This window comes from Mya arenaria, chromosome 7, assembly GCF_026914265.1.
Source record: "Mya arenaria isolate MELC-2E11 chromosome 7, ASM2691426v1".
Lineage (NCBI taxonomy): Eukaryota > Metazoa > Mollusca > Bivalvia > Myida > Myidae > Mya > Mya arenaria.
In genome coordinates, this window is record NC_069128.1 from 47,614,380 (window position 1) to 47,637,725 (window position 23,346).

General features: G+C 34.9%; 1 long non-coding RNA gene across 1 annotated transcript; it reads right to left on the reverse strand.

Annotated features, from left to right (window-relative positions):
* Positions 1–585: 585 nt before the first annotated feature.
* On the reverse strand, positions 586–1,533 carry LOC128240430 (uncharacterized). The gene is made up of 3 exons (XR_008262171.1): positions 1,447–1,533; positions 1,022–1,111; positions 586–667 (listed from the first exon to the last, which is right to left on the reverse strand). It is a non-coding gene; the product is annotated as an uncharacterized LOC128240430 (long non-coding RNA).
* Between the last annotated feature and the right edge of the window lie 21,813 nt (positions 1,534–23,346).

Sequence of the window (23,346 nt, forward strand, 5' to 3'; positions counted from 1 at the left end):
ATACACTCTGCAGTACAGTTCCTGTTCAGAGCACATTGTTCGGGTTTATTTTATGGTGTATGCACAAACTAATCTGAAAAACTGTATAAATATTTTGATCAACAAACTATGCACTATAGAATTGCAATATATAGAAAAAAGGTCAAAATTCAAGGGCTCATAACTCAGGAATTTCATTTCATTTCAACACAAATTAGGTTGCCTGTTAGTTTTATCTATGATGGTAATCTCTACCAACTTTCATTGTTCTATCTGTAGAACTTTGATTCACAAACTTCATTGTATTACACTGCAACAAAAAGACCCAACGATGTACACCCCATACAGATGATAACGACCAAAATCTATAGTAAAAATATTCATACCACACAGGTCACATGTAATTAGACATTACCGCAGCATTCACCTACATTCATTAACAAACAACTCAGAGAATGTGCAAGTTTTATTTTCACAACAAATCTGTACAGACACAAAGTATTACATGATAAAGGCACATTGGATTAAATGACACATGGTAAATTTATAAGTTTAGAGATGTAGGTTAATTAACTTGTGTAAACAGTTCGTCGTCCTCCACCTTCTTGTCTGTCTGGAGCGTACTTCAGACAGGATCCAATTGCCCCATCAACCTCATGTTCAGTAGCAGTTAACACAGTGACACTTGCTGAAATACATAACAATCTTGTCAAATAAAATTATATTGACTTAAAAATGCTGAAAATAAAGTTTTGATATCAAATTCCACACAACAAAATTTCTCCAATTTTGGAACAATATTTGCTTTATTGTTTTCATTATCTTTTAATTGTTTTACTTAGTTCAGTTACTAGAATCTGTGATCAAAGCTATCGCGTATGAAATCATTTCCAGTGAATAATTGCTTTGTTTTCCTTGAGCGGGTCCTACTGCTATTTTTTTAAAAGAGGTGAATGCACAAGATAATACCTGGTACTCACTTTAATAATGACATACTTAAATAATTACTGTCAAGAAGCAGATTTGACTTGGCAATTATTACCTTGAACACCTTGAAAAACTGCTTTTGGAAAGTCATTTTCTCCTTTTTCCCTTCACGATAAAGCTAGGCATTACATCATCCGTCATAAACCTGTCAAAAAGGGGTACATAATAATATGAATTTGATAACAATATATATAATTTTGCTGGATGACATTAAATTTAACAAAAACAATGGTAAATAACATGGGCCTTTCGGATCCTGATCAAAGATCAAAATTACACAAAAACTACTAGTATTTACAGACATTATTCAAGAGAACAATTAACATTGTTTTCTCATACAAAAAAGTACAAATCGGCGCGATGTCAGTTGAGGGCGAATCGGGTTGAATTACATGTATGCTAAAATTTCATTGAAACAACCTGGTAAAACACCAGAAAATTATTGTAATAAACCGTTAAACATGCATTGTTTCAACTTACCTTGTTGTATTATTCAAAATATGAACCGTCGAGTCTCTAGAGGAGTAATTGACTCTCTCTCTCGTCAATATTCGTACACCTCATGAGCAATATGGCGGATCGAAATGGGTTCAAAATTGCGCGCGTCTATTTTACGATAAGGAATTAGACATGCATTTTTTTGCATTAGCTATCGATGTAATTATTTCTGCTAATTTTTGTTTAACAAGATGAATTTTAACAACAACAAAAAAAAGTCTATAAACATGCGACACCATGCGGAAATTCCAATTACAGAAACCAAGGGCACAGACAAGGGAAGCAACTTGAATAATAACATGATCGAATTTAAGTATTTATTTGCAGCAGTATCACGATTTTTCGAGCAACTTCTTGTTACATCATGTGTATATCATGTATTAACTTATAAATAAAATACAACTTATTACAAACAATTACCAAATCACAACGTCGGTTCAATGTCTAATTGCGACGTCGGACTGACATAGTGATTTTGACGTTGATACAACGTTGTATTAAAGTCGCCGACGTCGCGACCTAAATCCAACCTATATCCGACGTTGATCCAACGTCATGTGTTTGCTGGGAAGGCATTCAGGCAGAGTTGTATTACATGATTAACATCTTAATGATATGACACTTGTGTTAGATAAGTCAGAATGCTATCTAATTCAACCTCATAATTGCCCAGTCTGTCGTTTTCAAGATTGTTAGCCACATTAATGATCCGGTCATAAATGGCCCTTCTGAATGTAGTAATTTGGTCGTCCCTGAAATGACGAACAATTACAACATTAGTTTGAACAATTGTTTTAAATAACTGTAATAGTTATGTGCAGTAATTTTTTATGTACCAATTGCAACATAAATAAGCAGTGGAAGTCAAGCATTGAAAGTGCTGAGTATAAATCATTTTGTAGCATATTTTGACCATATTTCTACATATTTCAAGTAAAATTTGGTATAAGATGAATCGCGAGCGAAGCAGGCGAAAGAAATGAGGAAAATAAGCGTTTTGGGGTATAAAAAAGCAAAGGGCCACGGCCATTGGGGGGGGGGCGCCGGGTGCGCCCCTACTGGATCCGCTTGTGATAAGAAAGTTGAAAAGAAATTAAAAAAAAAACCTTAACAATGGTCTGTTTTAACTGTCAATAAATTGATTTCGACCAAATGACTCAACAATATTCATAAGAAAATGGAAGACATGCATATTGTGCCTTGTAATGAATATGGACTGAATGGCTGTGAATCAAACCCGAGACATCTCACACTGATTTAACCACTTAAAGGGACTGGCGTGCTGGTTTGGATACCATTCTTACTGAGCTGCATGTGCACACTGCACTTCCCCCTTGCCATCTATAAGGATCTTGTTGTGAATTTCTAATCTAACTTATATATTTGAAAGGAATTTACTTTCAGTAACCATGACTAGAGCTGAGGTGATGGTTATCCGAAAGGACCTATCCGAAAATGCTACGAATGCTGAGATTCTACAATCCTCTTTCGGTTATCGAAAACTGTACAAATATGAAACATCACTTACATGCTGTCACAACGCTACTCACATGCTTACAACGCTACTTACATTATTATATTCTTCTCTGCAGAACGACTTGACTTGACTTGACAAGAGTGATGTTGCTGATATAAACTTGGATTAAATCGCCGCGTAGCATTGTATCCTCACACCTTGTACTCACGGAAAATCCGAAGCGGTACATGAGTTATCTCCCGTCACTAAGATTTTGCGCTAGAATTTTAGGTCTGGTACCCACCTAGGACACAAAATGCAAATATTAATCACGCGGTTTCTAGTTTTAATTTGTTCTGCTGTTCTTGAAATGAGTCAGTTTTGTTTCGCTTAAGGTTGTTTAATATTAATAATTTCATAAAGTTAGAATATGGATAAATCTCTATTACAACAATTCTTATAGCCTCTACATACAAATTTATTTTCAGTGTGAATCGAATGGGAATAAGAGTCGCACAAATACATTTGTAAGAAACAAGTTCGAGAAAACACACTTTCTTTTAAATAAGTATATATAGCACATATTTAAAACAAAAAGTAATTTATTGGTATCTAATATTAAATTAAACGAATTAAACGAATTAAGATGAAGTACTGGCATTGGCTTTAGAATATTACATCTTACTATAAACATAGTAAGAAACAATAAATAAATATTTAAGTAAAGAACTTTGATTTACTCACAGATGAATCAAATTTGTAGGAATATGATTTAAACTTAAGCAAATGAAAACAACAAGTAGTCAAATGAATAAATACCCAAATTCTGCTCCATATGCATTTGTAAACATGAACAAGAGGCATTTGTAAAGAAATGTTTCAATTGATATTAATTGACAACGCTGTTCCCACTTAAGGACGTTTTTATATGCACGATAAGCGCTTAAAATTTATTTCTGAAATTCGGATAATTGCAGCAATAACTATTACATAACATTAACCCTTATACTTATCATTAGGAGAGGGAGCGCTCAAAAATCAATCTGTGTTTAAGACACCTATTGAGTCATGGATAACTAGCAGATAATTTGCTACTTGATTGGTAAACAGATAGTTGCTGACGTTGTATTGGGTCAAATTGACAAGGTTTGACCACAAACAAGCTACAAACAAGCTAAATATTAACATATAAAAACAAAAAACAAATAAACATGTTAAAGCTAACACACTTTGATTAAAATAAGTACAGTTTTGTTAGAAATAGTAACCCAAAACAAAAAAAATACTATAGATACTAACTGTTTTCGATGTATTTCATACATGTCCGTATGCCATTATTGTCTCTAGATTTTGGTACTAGTGCAGAATTATAACGAACGTCGCTTTCTCCTTTTCAGCAAGACTCTCATTCTCTCATGGAACTCAGTCGGGCCAACTTATCACCGAGCGTACAACAAAATATCGATATATGAAGAAATTTAATAGAACTGTAACGTCCGATTAAAACGGTTACCGGTAACCTGGTTTGACAGAAGAACTGTTGAGTGTGTCGGAAATTGTGGTCTGCTATTGGGCTTGTTCACGGAATAAAGTTAAGGATATTATCTTGTGTTACTGATGTTTTTGGAGTTGTTACATTGGAGGCAGCAACATGATGATTTAAGCCGTTACCTCAAATATTAAAGAAAAGGTATTTCGTTGCTGTTGCAAGCTGGAATAGAGAAGTACATAAAAGGTTGATAAATGCATGGATTTTGAACAAGGTTAGAGTCCACTAACATTCGTGCTTGTACGAATGCAATATAAACTGGTTGGTGATTCGAGGCTAAACAGCTTCGATTGTTATAAACAACCAAGCGGGTTTACTATTGCTTATGTGATTGGTGCAAAATTGGATGATTTAAAAGAAAGATAACTCCATGCACTTAAACAGAAAAATGGACAACCTGATAGTAAGTTGTCGATAATTGTCTGTGCTGGAATAGATGAGTGTTGGAGCGTGATCGCCATGCAGGTGGTAAGGAGACGAAGTTGAGAGACGGTTGGGTTGATGATGTTATGCAGAAATTGCTCTCTATAAAACAAAACGTTAAAGGTTTGTATTGCAATTTACTAATCTCAATAGGTACAATACCCTCTTTGAGCTTCGAGAAGTATCAACGTAACTCTATACAAAGTACAGTGCTAAAGACACCAAAATATAACCTGTTTTGAACTGTAATGTATCAATAGAAGGCATACTCGGCATTGTCAGGGTGAAAGTGAGTACATGATTCAACAGTTGATCTTTTACCTCTTTGGCGGGTCTTTCCTTATGTATGTTCGGCCATTGTGAAGGAGGAACAAACGTTTCCCGCTAAATCGACGTTGTCTACTGCTCTACTTCTTGAAACAGAAAAAACACATGAAGTTGTGCCAGATGGGTATCAGGGCGTGCTGGATCCAGACATTTTAGGTAGTACTTGTCTTTTGGCTGCAAGGAGTACATCTATGGTAGTTGACCAGTGCATCAATACTCAGGTAGTCAACTCGTCAGAGGCACCAGTGAAACTACGACCTGGGAAAGCCTTTGGGTCATTTTATGCCGCCATGGATCAAGGTGTTAAGATTGAAAGGGTCGGGATTTATGAGATCTTATCAACAGGTGTAACTAAGGTGGAAATGGGATCACACAAACAAAATCCTACTGCAACTGTTCAAGGGATAGACCTGTCGGACACGATCTTATATGAGAACGAAGTCCGGAAAGCAGAGGCATTACGAATGTGTCTTCTTAAAAGGAACACCAAAGATGCCCATCTTTTTGCGCGGACCGATGAATGCTTGGATGCCTTAAACGTTGTACAAGTGTTAAGAACTCTAGATTGTGCCAGTGGCTATTGGCAGGTTGAAATCGATGGAAAAGACCGTGAGAAAACATCGTTAACTACCGGGGAGAACCTTTATTAAGTCATTCCCTTTAGGCATACAAAAATCACAGCCACGTTTAAGCGCGTGATGAGTATAGTGCCCTCCAGGATAAGCTGGAAGAATTGTTTGATCTACCTCGACGATGTTATTATTTAAACGAGAACTGTAGGCATTTCAAGCGATTAGACGAGGTATTTGCCTGTTTCAGAAATGCAGGTTTGAAACTCAAGCCAAGTAAATGTTAACTATTTATGAAATGTTTCAACTTTTTTGGTCATCCTTGTAATCCGAGCGAGGTGAAAAAGTGTTCTTGGTTTAGCCTCGTATTATAGACGTTTCTTGCAAAACTTCTCACCAATCATTAGAACTTCTAAAAGGAAAACTGGTCAAGTATCCAATACTGAGCTATCCGGACTTTAAACAGGAGTTATTATATTACGAACAGATGCTTCAAACTTTGCCATGTGGGCAGTCCTTCACAAATGTTCAATGGCAAAGAATGTGTTGTTGCCTTTGCTAGTGCATCGCTATTAAAAGCGAAGCGAAATTGGGCAACACATGACAAGGAGTTTTGGGCCATCGTGTGGGGTGTAAGACATTTTCGTGCATACCTTTTCAGTAAGCCATTCGCAAAAGTGACTGATCATAAGCCTCTGTTGACAGTCGGAGAAACCAAACCCGAACACGATCAGACTGGTCGAAGGGAGGATTGGGCGATAGTACTGTCTGCCTATATGAGTTTACTATTCAATACAGACCAGGTAAACACAACAACATTGCTGATGGTATGTCACGTATTCCTGAAGAGCGGATCTAGTTTCGATGTCGGTGGCTACAATCCGCTCACAAGAAGCTAGCCAAACCAATGAGGATGATGGGGATGATCAGTCTCAGGACTAAGTGGTATTAAAGATGCTCAAATGATAAGACCCTGATGTCGGGCAGATCATTAAAGACATACCCAATAGACCAAAACAGCAGGTCATTGTGGACACATATGAACTGGCTAGAGCTTCAGGATGGTGTTTTTTACGGGACATGGAATTACAAGAGCAAATTTACACTGCTACAGACAGTGATCCCAAGTTCCCTTAAGGAAGATGTTCTCTCTTCTCTGCATTCTAGCGGGAGCGTTAGCCATTTAGAATTTGAAAATACCTTACAGAAAGTACAGCAAATGTTTAACGGGGTCGGATGTAGACAGGTTGTTGAATCATTCTGCAGCTCTTGTATTGTGTGCGCCAGGAGCAAGGCACCTCGAGTTACACCTAAAGCTAGCATGGTAACCGAAAGTTCATCATATCCATTTGAACGAATTGCTATGTACATAATGGGGCCTCTGCCGACGTCCGTTGGGAGAAATAGGTATATAGTAGTCGCTTGCGACTACTTTACCAAGTGGTCAGCGGCTTTTGTGCTACAAGATCACCGTGCAGAGACTATAGCACGAAAACTAGTGGACGGAGTATTCTGTCGATTTGATGTACCCAAATATATTTACACTGATTAGGGTAGCGACTTCGGCTCAAAGCTGATTTGGGAAGTGTGTGAATGACTGGAGATTGAAAAGACCAGGACAACTACCTACCTTGATGAACAAAACTGTAGCTTAAATGCTTAGTACGTTGGTATCTGAACAGCAACGTGAATGGGACGTCCATCTGCATAAGGTGTTCCTTGTCTATCGATCAAGTATTCATATTTCAACGAAATTCACACCACATTTCTAGATGTGTGGGAGAACTTTGAGATTACCGGATGACATTATGTTTGGGGGTAGTGTTGAACGTTTTCGCGGTGTCACAGATGTTAGTAAATTGCAGGATACTTCAGACGATGCTTGTGAAATTGCAATGCAAAATTTCGGTCTTGCTCAGAACAGACAGAAAACGTATTATGGTCGGAACATTTCTGGGAAATCAATTGACGTGAATGACGAGGTTATGCTCTACATGCCAGTAGTTAAAAAGGGGCGGAGTCGGAAACGCACCAAATTGTATCCAGTTCCATACAGAGTTGTGAAAAAGCTTTTTGATGTTACCTGCATAATTCAAAAGACTGGCAGAAGAAAAAGACTTGTGGTACATTACAATCGCCAGAAGCAATATGCATGAACGTGGGCCAATGTTGACAAGCAGGATCCTCAAAACGACGAGTCCATCTCTCCAGCTACCAACGAACAGCAGCAGCGACCAGCACCTAATCAAGGAATGGTATTTTTCGGGACGGAGCCAACGGCATTTGGAATAATGTTCAATCTCACGTCCATCCCCTTGTCAGATCACTCCGATGATGAAGATTCTCAAATTGAAACTGAGAATAACATCAATACTTATCACGAAGTTTCGGATGTTGGAACAGACACTTGGCAAAGCCATCGGACCCGGGCTGGATGAATTACTTCGAAGCCTAGACATCTGAGTGATTTCGTTGTGGATATTTAGTGTGTTAACAAGAAAGAATTATTAGTGCAAATATAATTTTCTGTGTTTGGATATAATATAGTGCAACAATGACAATGGTGATATCGGTGAGTCAAAGTGTCTGTGTGTGAATAAAAGAATCTGTGCACTGAACAACATCCGTTTATCATAGTGTATAACCTGATGAATGTTTTATACTAAGAATATATTATATTTGATATTATCAGGCTATTATTGCATAAAATGTGTGTTTTCGGTCCGTTTTCATGGTGTGTTAAACGCAAAAACCCGGGCGTTATCGGTAGAAAAACGTGCATTATTCCGTAAAGTCATGTGCCGTAAATGACCGGCTTTTTGTTTTACATAAGCTATATCAAGGCCCCCATCATAACAATGAACGCTGAGCTGTCTGCATATTTCTTCTGAGTTGTCTTTTCTTGGCAAGCTGTGTTTACAAAATATACATTTCTGCAGTTGTTTTGATTATTTGTTTGCTTTAAAGGCACTAAATTAAGTCTAAAATGTTTAACACCTTCAAACTGTAGTTATATCTGTCGATTGTTTTCAGAACAAACGACTTGTATTGACATGATTTAATTACGTCGTGTTTTCAAAAATTCTTTAACTGTGATGCTGAAGTTGCTGTTCAATTTATCTAGAACATTTTAACCTTTTTTTCCGTTTTAAAATAATTGCCAGAACATATACATGTTAAAGTAGGAATATATCGATAATCAATCTAATACCCGATAGGTATTGCACTGTGCTGTTTATGGAGTTTTTTTGCTGTTCTTCCATGTTTCTTGTTTGTGATTTTTTGTTATTATGTCTTTGGCGTTTACCCAGTACCATTAAACCGGAAATATGTTTAAACTTTTTGCCAGTAAGCTTGTTTCTGTAGTTTTTCACAGAAGTATTGTGTGTAAATATTCCAAGTAACACAGTAAATTTCTTAATAAAAACACTTTCCAAACTACTGAACATTAAAAAAATAGGGTCGAAACAAAAATGCAACTGTCAAGTTATGTTGCGGCCTTAAATGATAAACATTTTCAATGACATCGCTTGGTACGTTACACAAGTACCTTTTATGGAGGTTATTTTGAGCTAAATGTTTTAGCATTGTCATGACATTTCACAGCTATTATAACACAAAATTTACTCATTGTGTGTATTTTATGCAATGATAGCGATGATACACCTGATTTCGGTCCTTAATATCTGCAAAGACCTTAAAAATAGTTTTATCATTTCGGCGCGTTTTACAAGTGTAAAATGAATCAAAACACAGGCTACATGAAAACAAATTTCAAAACGAGAGTGTTACTTCATTTCACTTTCTGATATATGAAAATACGCGGAAAATGACAATTCGAGAGCTGTTTAAAAGTATATTTTGGACGATTGTATTCGTTTCAATATGGCTTCGTCTATTACGAAACGATTGTACAGTAAAGAGGAAGAGCTCAATATAATCGTGAATGACAGTGGAAGCGATAATTCAAACTTATATTTTGACTCTGACACGTCTGATGGAAATTCGGATGACTATTTTTGTGAATCGACACTTCCGAATCAGTCATCTTTACCAGCTACGCCTGTCCATGTAGAAATTTCAGGTGTGAATTATCACCTTTTATGTTGTTTTGCTGCAGATGTAACAAAGTTCATGTATGTTATATGTATTTTTTCCTTAAAAAACAACATTTATTATTGTATGCGTGTTTGTTTTTATCCTGCAGATCTAAGTAAAGGAATATAAAACATATGCTGAGCAATTATGGTAATAAAAAAAATGTATAGCTCAGAAACGAACACCACTGTATTCCTGCATCTAATATAATCAAACTGTAGCAGTTTTTCATTATGAAATTTACTACAGAGACCATTTATAGTTCATACGACTAATATAATTTCAGATTTCCAAGATCGCTCAGTACGTGGATCCATACCAAATTCAAACCCGATTGCATTGTCTGTTGTTCAAGAACTACACCTGGCTGGAAACAGAAACAGAATAACTTTGAGTGTAAAAACCGTGACATCCCAATGTGCTCAATGCCATGCCATGAGATTTATCATTCAAACAAACACTTCTAACAAGACACCGCTAGAATTGCTTATAATTCGCAGGTATAGGTTAAAATGTAAAAAAAACATATGACCGTGACTGTGTATTAGAAACAAAAGCATCAATAACATTTTTTGTTTGTAAATAAACATTTGTATATTTTTAAATGATTATGACATGATTTTAAATGTCAATTATTTCAGAAGCATTTATTTATCTTTCATTCCTTAAAAAATATTTTATATCATTTATGAAAGGTGACATAATCCGTAATTGCACAATTTGTACTGAAGAAATAAAATTGTTGATGGTGTATATATATTTGTGTAGTCTATTACTTGTCCAAATTTGAACAAGATTCCTGAAGAAATATAGAAAATATGTCAGTTTTAAATATGTAACCGTTAAATCCTTAGAAAGAAAATAAACCTGGCGCTGGCTAGAATTTTCTGTGACAAACTTGGCGCCGAACCTCGTGCTACCCACTTGGGCTGTAAACAATTTTGTGAGCCTTTGCATATGGTTACGACCTCAAAAAAGTGTATTAACCACATACTTTTGTTTAATGTTATTACATTTTTCAGGACATATAATCTACTTTTTAATAGGGTCATTTGTCAGTTTGTCATTGAAATTTCTGGGTATATTATGACGTAGTCTGTAAGAATGTCCTCATTAGGAATTTTAAAAATAAATATGATGTTTGTTTTGATAGATGTACATAAAAAGGATTGCGTTATTATGAATATAGTTAGTTGGCCTCATACTGTTGATATTATGATTAAAAATATTGCCATTATTTAAATTGTTTGTTTCCATATGTATCTTTGGTTTGAATCCAAGCAAAGTCATACATAAATGACCCTTGGTTTTACTGCCTGCATGATGATGATGATGATGATGATGATGATGATGATGATGATGATGATGATGATGATGATGATGATGATGATGATGATGATGATGATGATGAAAATATTGATATTGTTTTATTTTTTAGTATATATGATAATAAATTGATTGCGGAGAACTGGAAGCTGAAAGTTTGTCTGAAGCACAGATCGAAAATGGCGGATGTTCTGTCTGATTTCGACTTGTTTAAAGATCTTTTTGGCAGTTTGACCCGGAATTGAGTGAGGAAACTGCTGCTGCTGCTGCTGCTGCTGTTGAGATTTCTCTAGAAATTGAAGAACTGATAAACATTTCTTTTGATAATTTGTCTGAAGTTACAAATAAAAATGAAAGTGAAAATGAAAATTTAGATCTAGGTCAACAGCTTAATGAAAGTAATGACATGGCAACCATTCATGAATATAAACAAGGCAGTAGGTTTAATATCTTAAATGATCAAGACCTGGTATATACCAGAGAAAACAAGTACTCAAACAAATCCAAATTGAATACCAAATGGGTTGTCAACCTATTCCAGGGTGAGTTAATTTAGAAATAATAATAAAAACTGAACAAAATATGGATGATTTAGCTACCAGAAAAAGTAAAGATTTTGTCAAATTCCTGTGTTTAGATTTTCGACAAATTATGGAAAGAATGGGGCATTGGGTGGATTTGTGTCATATTACATGATTACATCTGACACTTCTACAAAAATGAAAAACAAACAAATTAGCAGTACAAAAAATCTTTCTCTAGCCTTATTTTAGCATGTCAATAAAATTTCACTTTATATTAATATTGGAAACCAAACAGCAGCATCGTTATGTCCCAGTGTAACAGAATCATTCTAGATTTAGGGAATCAATCTAGAATCAGGGTAAAGTTTATGGCGCTGACGATTTGCGATAATTGAAGTCATTTTTCACTGTCACGATGTTCAACACAATATCCACCGACTTATTTTAGTGGTATTGACGAACGAAAGAGCAATTACAATTATCGCCAATGATGATGACTAACATTCGACGGACATATGAATAATCTGATGATTATGCCACGAAAGGAAGTCATATACAAGAAGCATTCATCTTAACAACTAAAATGATTTCCATCCAATTGATATTTATAATGTTACCTGCCTCACTTGCCTAACAAAGCATACTAATGACACCCTTGAGTCCAATATATATTACCTCCGCAAAGTGCCGAAAATGGTATCAAAATAATCATGAGTATTTTTCCGAGGTCATCCAATGCGGTATTCAGCATATTTTAGTCAAAGCGTCTCCACGTGAAATGAATTTGGTATCCAGAGAGTATGAAATATTTATATGAAAAAATACAGAAACAAGCTCAGTAGCCAAAAGTTTAAACATTAACTCTTGAACTGACACAGTGTAAATGCCAAAGGCATAGAACACAAAAACAAAAAATAACAAACAAGAAACACGGAACATCAACAGAAAAACAGTTTAAGCAGTCTGTGTGAACAACCTCAATCTTATCATTAAGTTATTGAATTATTTTCTGTTTTATTTTTGTTTAAAACTGTATTGCTATTCCTATCCATTACCGGTCAGCAATTAAACCAGGAAGAATCTCTAGTGTGGTTTAATATTTAACCGCCGTCAAGCACCAGTCAACCGAAGGTTAACCATGGCCTAGTAGATTCTATCAAATTTGGTACGTTTTGTTTAATTATGTAAAATAGATTTATACAACAAATCCATCACAATTTCTTTTCTATTATAAAAATTATAAATTATATATTAATTAATAACGGTGTACATTTAATACTGCAAAAGCAACACTATTCTGTATAACGTTACACACTATGAATCAACTATTACGTATGAATGAATAAGGAATACATATGGCTTTACTGTGAGCTTTACTTGTTTGATGGTTTTGAAGGTTTTTAACGAAAATGCCGTACCAATAAACTACTGTTTAATTAGGTGATTTAATAATGGCCCTGTTAGAGTATAGCTGTATTTGCCGAAGTGCTAGGGGAAATACAGCTGACCGAGGACAAATTACTCGGCCAATATGAACTCACCTTATTAATACGGGCTCTACACCGAGCAAAGCTCGGCAGAGCCCTATTACGGTCGCACATAGCACTAGGTGATGGAACCAGTATTTTTTTTGTTCATAAACTATATTGAGCGCGTGTATGCCGGACACCAACGTCATCAGAGCGTGACGACACGGAAGAAATATTTTAAACTAACCGATGCGGCGAAATAGCGCCCCATTAGTTATTTAAATAATTCAAAATATGCTTATAAACAATAATTATGAATACTTTTGGTAAACTCAAAAAGACAAATAAAACATATTTCTATAGATTGTCTGAGATATATACTTTGTTTTCACTTGTTTATTAAAGATATTCATACGCATTGTTTACCATTCTATACGAAGGTCACACTTGACAGTTAGTAGATGTCATTTTAGGCTTTACAATATCGATACTATTTAGATGTTTGACAGTTGTTAATCAGATAGAAATTGCGAAGAATTAATTCCTGTTGGATTACCGATTTAGCTACGACATGGATTATACCGGCACACATAGCAGAGCTTGTCACGTCAGCCAGGTACAGTATGACTATTTTGTAAAAACACTTTTCAGTAAATCATACAATGAATATATCAATTTCATAAACTTATGAAATGCGGTTGACCAGTTCAGAAATAGCTATGGCTGAGCGAGATATTGTCACTGAAAAGATGGCTGGGGTGTACCGTCTGTGAACCGCAACAATAGAAGAGTGAGATGTTTTGACTGAAATTAAAGGTTTGGAACACCTTTCAATTACCAACACGCTGGTTGAGAGATTGAAACTAAAAAGATATACAGGAATTGTGTGACAGGTGAACTCTTGTGCCATGCAAAACCACATTTGTGTAAATGAAGAAGTTGGGCGGGGAGAGTGCGGGAGGGGTATCCCCTCCTGCCAAGGGAAACCATGGCGGAGCGCAATTTTATGACTGAAAAGATCAATGGACGGTTGCGGTCCGACGCCAAGTGAATGATAAAGATTGTATGTAATATTAAAATATCTAATATGTAAAAATATACGACAAAAAGTGGATTTTTTGTTTATTATATGTATCATAGAGTACACAGTGACAAACACATTTTTTATAATTCTCAGACCAAGAGATCACCCAAAGGACCGAATCGCCATAATCAAATAGCTCGACTGGCCACAACTGCAGTCCAAATACCAGGTATCTGAAATACAACACCACGTTTTTGTGACAGATGTTATTAAATTAAGAAGTTGGAAGGGGAGGGTGCGGGAGGGGTTTCCACTCCTGCCAAAAAAAAACATGGCTGAGCGCAAGAGTATGACTGAAAAGATAAATAGACAGTTGCGGTCCAACACCATGGCTTTGTGAGCTATTGTGACTGTAAAGATGAATGGTTTTGCTTTGATCCACAGATTGTGTGAAAGATTGCAAATAAATAGTGCCGAGTGACGCCTCGTGCCAAGCAACACTATTGGAGATGAGAGATTGTGACTAAATATGTTGAGAGGAAGGCTGACACCATAAGAGTGCAGGATTGTGATTGAAAGACAAATCGGCAAATGCGGGTTGATGGTTTTGCTATGGGCCACAGATCGTGTTTATTTCAATGTTTCTTTCCGAATTGAATTTCTTTCATGCCGTTTGTGTTGCGGCTTTGATATAATATCATTTTCTAATAAAACTGCTGACCTTCATTGGACTGTATTGTGCATCTATTCGCACACTTTGTTTGCTCTTTTAAGCAAACATTGCATTAATTGCAAACAAGTATCACAACTTACTACACATGATGCAGAATTATGTTTCAGTTAGTGTGCATATGATTTTAAGCTTATGAACATGAACAACATCCACTTAAACAATCACAGCAACACAACGAGATCCATATCTAAAGAAATATTGCTACTTTTCATTTATTCATACTGTCAATCATTCATGAATATATTCATTTACTTGAAGTTAATACATTGAACATTTTTTACATCTCCGATGGCAAAAGCAATAAAAAGTGAGCAGGGGGATTGAGATAAGTACCTTTTCCCTTTATGCATTAAAGAAAAAAAACTAAATACACTCAAAATGCCTTAAAGGGTACACCAGATTGGCACCAAAGAGATTATTTTCTGTAGCGAATCTCGGTACAATTGTTTCATAAAATTTGTTCAAAACGTTCAATCTGTGAGAGTGCAGCTTTAATAAATTAAAACACTAATTTATTGTTTATTTAATATAGCAATCCTGGTTGCTGAAGCCACAGAGGTATTTTCAAGGACAAGAACCAATACTGATCAAAACATGGTCTAGTGATGGAACTCCATTCCCGTTCTTGGCAAGGATTTTTTAGAAAGGAATATTGTCTGCAAGTAAGAAAGATTTCTAAGATAACCTTGGACCCTCTAGGTTCAGTGGTAAACCGGGGATAGCCGGGGAAAAGGGCTGTGTTTTTACCATTCAGGTGTCCCTGTAGTGCCGGGTGAATGCGGTGGTTTTGTCTTGGTGCAAAATATAGCAGTGCAGGGGCATTTGGTGGGTATTTTAACATCATTTCTTCCCTGCAGGGCGGGGATTTTACACTGGGTTGGCTGGACTGAAAGTCAAAGTCCCCGCTATTCCCCGGGCTTGGGTGGTGTTTACAATTGACTGGAGCATAATTTCTACATAGAAGGTTATGTATGTCTCAAAAGAGTGTTTACAGGCATTTTTCATACTTTTACAGTAGAAGAAGATAGTCTTATTCTGTGTCAAACATAGATTTTGTGTCTTGCTTGCAGAATATGATGTGCCAATAAGCTCCAGTTTGCTGCGGCTTTTTGCCCATGGCAGTGGTCCTGCAATCTAGATCCAGGAGTTGCAGCTCTGAATCTAATATTTCAGAATGAAGATGTAAGTTAACTTTGTAGTACTTGTTTATGTGTAAATTATTCCAAAGAGTAATATTTATACTAATCAGGTGTAATTAAGCAACTTATAGACACTGGTTAAGAGCTGTAATCTTAATTTTAAGGCAAATCTAGCCTTCAAAACAGATACTTTAAGCAATTATTTTTTAAAACTTAGCATATTTATGCTATCACTGCATTTTCTACATCATGTAGCCATCTCATACATGAAAACACTAGCAGTTGTCATAAATCTTTCAGTTTTGGTGTTTTTTTTTGCCATTTCCTTGCTGCGCCATTTGTCCCTGGAAGCATTTCAGTTTGGCTCTTTGTCATTTTTAGCTCGACTTTTCGAAGAATAAGGAGAGCTGTACTACTTACCCTGACATCGGCGTTGGCGTCACACCTTGGTTAAGGTTTTGCATGTAAGCACCTTTAAGTAATTATCTCAGTAAATACATCAGTTATTGCATTGAAATTTTGAGTATGTATTCCCAACTATCTTACATACTAAATTAATGAAGTTAGACAACAATTATTTGGATATAATGCAAATAATAGGCCTTTATTATTCGACTTAGAAATTCTGGTTAAGGTTTTGCGTGTTTGCACACATAGGTTAATATCTCAGCAACTACTTGAGGTATTGCATTGATACTTGACACAATTGTACTCAACCATCCAACCTACTAAATTAACCAAGATAAATAACTCTAGTTTGCATTTAATGCAAATAATTGCCCTTTATTATTCGACTTTGAAATTCTGGTTCAAGTTTTGCGTGTAAGCACACATAGGTTAATATCTCAGCAACTACTTGAGGTATTGCATTGAGACTTTATAGAATAGTAGTCTACCTTCCAACCTACTTGATTAACCAAGTAAGATAACTCAAGTTTGCATTTAATGCAAAATAATTACCCTTTAATATTTGACTTAGAAATTCTGGTTAAGGTTTTGCACATAACCACATTTAAGTCAATATCATGTATTGCATTGAAGCATTAGATATGTATTTCCAGATAACACTTTTTTGAATATAATGCAAATTATGGGCCTTTATTATTTGATTTAGAAATTCTGGTTAAGGTTTTGCATGTAAGCACACATAGGTTAATATCTCAGCAATTACTTGAATGATTGCAATTCGACTTTATACAATGGTACTCAACCATCCAATCTACTTAAATAATCAAGATACCTCCATTTGCATTAAACTAAAATAATGGCCCCTTTTTATTCGACATAGAAATTCTGGTTAAGGTTTTGCATGTAACCACTTTTAAGTCAATACCTCAGCTATCATGTATTGCATTGAAACTTTACACACAGGCTCCCATCTATTTAACCTTCGAATTAATCATGTAAAATAACTCTATCTTTTTTATAATATATATATTTTTTGCCCCTTTATTATGCGACTAAGAAATTCTGGTTAAGGTCTTGCATGTTAGCACACATAGGATAATATCTCAGCAACCCTTTGATGTATTGCATTGAGACTTTATACAATGGTATTCAACCACCCAACTTAATTGAATAACCAAGTTAGATAACTGTATTTTGCAAATAAATGCCCTTTATTATTAGACTTAGAAATTATCGTTAAAATTTTGCATGGAACCACATTTATGTTAATATCTCAACACACCATGTATTGCATTGAAATCTAATCTAACAGTGATCGATGCATGTTTCGCCAAAACTTTTCAATCCTTACATTGAAAAGCGGCGGAATAGTCGAGCGCGCTGTCTCTGTGACAGCTCTTGTTATATAAATGCTAAGCTGATAAAGTGGAAAAATCTTATTTTTCTTTGAATTTTTTTTATTAGAGTAGGCAGGCCATTTTTATGTATATATATATATATATATATATATATATATATATATAAACTTTACTTGGTCAGATTAATCCAATGCATGGGGAAATAATGGCTCTTTAAAAGTTTGCGGCTTACCGATTGATGAAAATGGCTATTTCTGCGTTTTATGAAAACACCACAGGTGCTTATACTAATTCTAAAAGTGTTAAATATATATATATATATATATATATATATATATATATATATATATATATATATATATATATATATATATCATTGCCAAACCTTCAGTATGTGTTGCATACAGCCTGAAATTGAACTATGGAAGTTTTGAAGTCTGTTTTTGCAAAAATATTATATGAAAATATTGTTTTGAAGAGATACATTGTAAGCTTGGTTAGTGTCTATATGAAAAATAATGGTCTTAGGCCATATTTACATATTCTTAACAACGGTGACTTCATTTGTTAGTGTGATAGTCTCTTCATCTGCATCAATGTAAACAAATTGACTCTTGTTTATTATATTCTGAGTTTAAAATAGGTGTTGATCTGTTTTAGATCGGAATTCATTATTATAGTACCGTATTCACCAGTAAGGTTTTATCCAGTATACCAGAGTGGCAACTGGGAATGATCTCTTCAGTAAGTTGGATTCACCAGTAACGTTTTATCCAGGATACCAGAGTGGCATCAGGATTTGATCACTTCAATACTGTATTCACCAGTAACATTTTATCCAGGATTCCAGAGTTGGCACATGGGACGATCACTTCAGTACCCTAAACCAGAGTGCATTATGTATCTTGGATCGATGACTTCAGTACTGTAATCATCATGAACAATTGAAATAAGAGACAAGAATTGCATATGTATCAAATGAAGAGAAATGTGTCAATTTTCTTGGAGAGTATTCTTCTATCAATAAATCAATACATCATAGTTTATTACAGTCATCTTGTCAGTAGGCTGCTAAACTCTTGCTGGGGGTGGGGGGGGGGGGGAGGGGGAAATTTACTATGTCTAAAATACAGTGACATTATTAAAATTAAAACAAAGCCTTATACGTTCTCAACAATTAAGTGTATTGGCAAAGTACATACTTTTTGTAGTTTTAAACTGAATGAGCTTATGAATGAGCTAATGTAAGCATAATTATAGTACAATTTTGTTCTGATAATGTTGTGAACAGTTAAATTGCTTTATTGTGCATATATTACAAGTTTACAACATAAGTATATATGTATCAATAACAATAACTAATGTTTTGTTGAATAATCTATGTGCTTGTTTCTGGCTCACCTGAGCACAAAGTGCTCAAGGTGAGCTATTGTGATCGCCCTGTGTCCGTCATCCGTCGTAGTTGTTCGTCGTCAACAATTTGACTGTTAACACTATAGAGGTCACAGTTTGGGCACTATCTTAATGAAACTTGGTCAGAATGTTACTCTCAATAAAATCTTGGACGAGTTCGATATTGGGTCAGATGGGGTTAAAAACTAGGCCACCCGGTCAAATTAAAGGAAAAGCTTGTTAACACTATAGAAGACACATTTATGACTGTATCTTCAAGAAACTTGGTCTGAATGTTAATATTAATCATCTCTAGGTCAAGTTCGAATCTTGGTCAATTATGGTCAAAAACTAGGTCACCTGGTCGAATTGAAGGAAAAGCTTGTTAATACTCTAGGCCCCAAATTCTCGAAACTTCTTAAGCTTAACAGGCTTAAGTAGCTTTTAATATTTCAATTACTCAAAAAAACATACTTGAATTGAATTTTGTTTAATGAAAAATGGTTTAATATAACTAACATATAGATATTTTCTATCTAAAGTATAAAAACTCTTAAAGAAGTAAATATTATCCAAATTATTGAAAACCAAAAATAGTGAGTTTAAATTAATCCGGTTATAAGGGAGTTAGGAAGTTTCGAGAAATTGAGGCCTGAGGTCTAATTTACGACGGTATCTGAATGTTGGTCAGAATGTTTATATTGATTAGCTCTAGGCCAAGTTTGATCTTGGTTATGTGCGGTCAAACTCTAGGTCATTAGGTCAAATCATACGAAAAGCTTGTTACCACTCTAGAAGTCACATTTATGACTGTATGTTCATTATACTTTGTCAGAATGTTTATATTGATTAGCTTTAGGCCAAGTTTGCATCTGGTTCATGTGCAGTCAAAAATTAGGTCACTAGGTCAAGTAATAGGAAAAGCATATTAACACTCAAGAGGCAACATTTATGACCATATGTTCATGGAACTTGATCAGATTGTTATTCTTGATGATCTGTATTGGATTAGATGAGCGATACAGGGCCCTCTTGTTTTTTTTAACTGTTATAGATGTATAATTCAGTTTAAAGACTCATACTTTAAATAATTAAATATTTTCATACTTTCTTGCATACATCGTTATATTCAATGATGGAATGGTGCTAACAACATCAACTAAAGGGAATTTATATTCATTTCAAACTGCTGAGGTGGTCAAACTATTTTTCCAGGTTATTCGCATAATTTTAAAAATCTAAACTATACACAATGCTGTTTTACATATTAAAATAGTTTAGTACAGGCTAATTGTCAGATAACTGTTATAATTAGTTTGAAGTAAACTCAATCTGTTCCGTTTACCTTCTTATGTTTAAAGTAGGAATCATTTAATTGTACTGTATTTAACAGTAAATGCTTGTATGATATTCAGTATTAGGTAAAGTAATATACTTGTGTTTGTTAGTATGAGTTTGTTTAAACATTAAAATATAAAATTTGCTTTGCATTGCCTTAACCTTACTTGTTATGCAACTTAATATTCTAATTGGTGTAGTCAAAGTCATAGTATGTCATATAAAATGAATATTTGCCTTCAACACTTGTTTAAAATATACTGCATAAGCAGTTTCTGCAGTTGATAACATACCTAGAGCCCGTCTAAGGCAGTGCCTTATTTCATATTAACATTATATTATATGTTTCGATATATATGTTTCTAACTATATCTTATTGCGCTATTGGTACTACACAAAGATTCTAATATAATTTTGATTTATTATTTGGGCGTTTTCCATGAAAAACTAATCACTTCAAAAATGATTTATTCTTAAAAGATTATCAATAAGTTTGATAAATCCGTCACGTACGTTTTTGAGAAAATAAATTGTTTGTTTTTTATATGTGTTTTTTTCAATTTCTTCACTTAGTTCACACATGTACGTTTGTTTGCTCCTTATCAAAACCAAAAATTTATTCACCATCAATATTTCAGTATTTCTGGTGGCTGTGTTTGTTAAGTAGTGTTTATATATGTTGTTTACTGTTTGTAATTTTTTATCAAAGAATAGTATTTTGTTGCATAGCCGATCAAACTTTTGTAACTCGTTGTTTTCATTATGGCGGCATATTTCTGAAGAACAACGTACTCCATGTTTTAATAGAGTTACGAGCTCTATTTATTTCACCATTATTAACAGTAACTGCATATTGACACGTGATAGTGTGTTATCATTTTCTTACCCTGTGTGTTTGCTTACCTCAATATTATAAACACTCAAATTATAATACCTTTCCGTCAAGAACAGCATTCAAACATTCACTTGTTAAACCATTTCCACCCGTTTGAATACTCATGGTGTCAATGATTGAAACATCGCCAAAGAGACACTCTTCTTTTCCCTGAGAATATGAATATGCAGTACAATTGAAACAAGATCTATCACAAATACAATGCAGCAAAGGGTTGGTTTAACATTAACAATGCTCTTTTGGCTTATATCAACAGGGTTTAACGCGCATTTATAAACAAATGTATAATACACAACACAGAAAATAAACTAAAACGAATCGAAATATACCCGGTAATAATACGAGATCATTTATAGCATGGTGTTCTAGCTCTGTTGTTTTGGATAAGAGATAGGGATTAGGTTCCTATGATTTTGTATAAAAACTCACAGACTTTCACATGGCATTAACATTACACAACACTAGTATTACACTTTATGAATCAACTCACACCTATTTGATGCGATACCGACGGCATTTGACGACACTTTGTGCTAAAATTCGCACAAAATCGACAAACGTTGGTAAATACGAGTCTCTGCCGTTTTGAGACCTACTAAAGTTGCCAAATATAGGAGTTAAGGAACGGACCAGTTTCAATGGCTGTCGAAACTCATCCTATTATGAGACTGTGGTAAATTATTCAAATGACAGCCATTTTATCCGTTCGACTAACTGTTTTGTAAATTATGTGCTTTGTTTAAAATCAATTTGACTGACTTCCTTATAAAACTTACTTCACCCACTTTGTACAATTTGATATAACAGCTGTTTTAAATCTGTTTGTGGATTTTATGACATTTTTTTTTGGAAATCGACAAAACGGACGACGTTCGCGTGAACACATTTGCGAAAACAACCTTTTTGTAATTCATTTTCGAAAAAAAATCACGAAAAGACATGCATCCTTATACTCGACAGTCCAATCTGCTTTAATCATCAGTCTGTGCAACGCCACTATAAATAAAACATGTCAAAAGCATGAAAATCATGTCTAGAAGAGCAGAATTTAATATAAGCTTTAATATTAACTTAATGTAAGGAATTTTAATGATTTTTAGCCAAAGCGATGTAGACACGGAACAATACACCCCAATTGGCGGGGAAAATTTCTTTACCGGGGAAAATTCCTTGACCCCTATTGTGGACATAAGGGGTTCCAGTAGAGACTATTTACTTTACTGCCAACCTGTTACATATTAGCAAAGCATGGAAACTGTAATTCTGTTTTACAATCTCCTAAAGTGGGCCCTTACTGCATTATTTACACAAGAGAGATCCAATCATCAGCTGTGTCTTTCTTAGGGTAATCAATTTCTAAAAGATTCTGTAAAGATACCCATCTGGATATTTTTGTGAGCAATACAACTGTTTATAATGATGGCTACTTACCAAGGAGATAGTACAAGTCCCTTAAAAGAAGAAAAAAGAAAACGGGTAAATAGAACGCTTTTTCTAGTGATGTAATGAGAGAAAGAAACAAAAAAGGAAATTGCATGAAAAACAGCTTATCACTGATGCTGTGCGTTTTTATATAAGTAGTGAGCAAGAAAAAACTAACTTTTTCAATAAACTGGACATACGAAATTATGTCTTGATGAAAAGATTTCAAGTGTCAGCAATTACAGTATTCTGAATAAGGCTCTTGACTATTTCCTTGAAAGTACCTCAAGTCAAACCAAAATTTCTGAAGACGACAATACAGAGACCCATATTGAGTCTGGTGACACTGGGAAGTTTAGACAATACCTTTACTGCAGCAGAAATGACGCATCTGAGGATCTGTTTAGTGAGCTCCAATTCACCAATGACAAA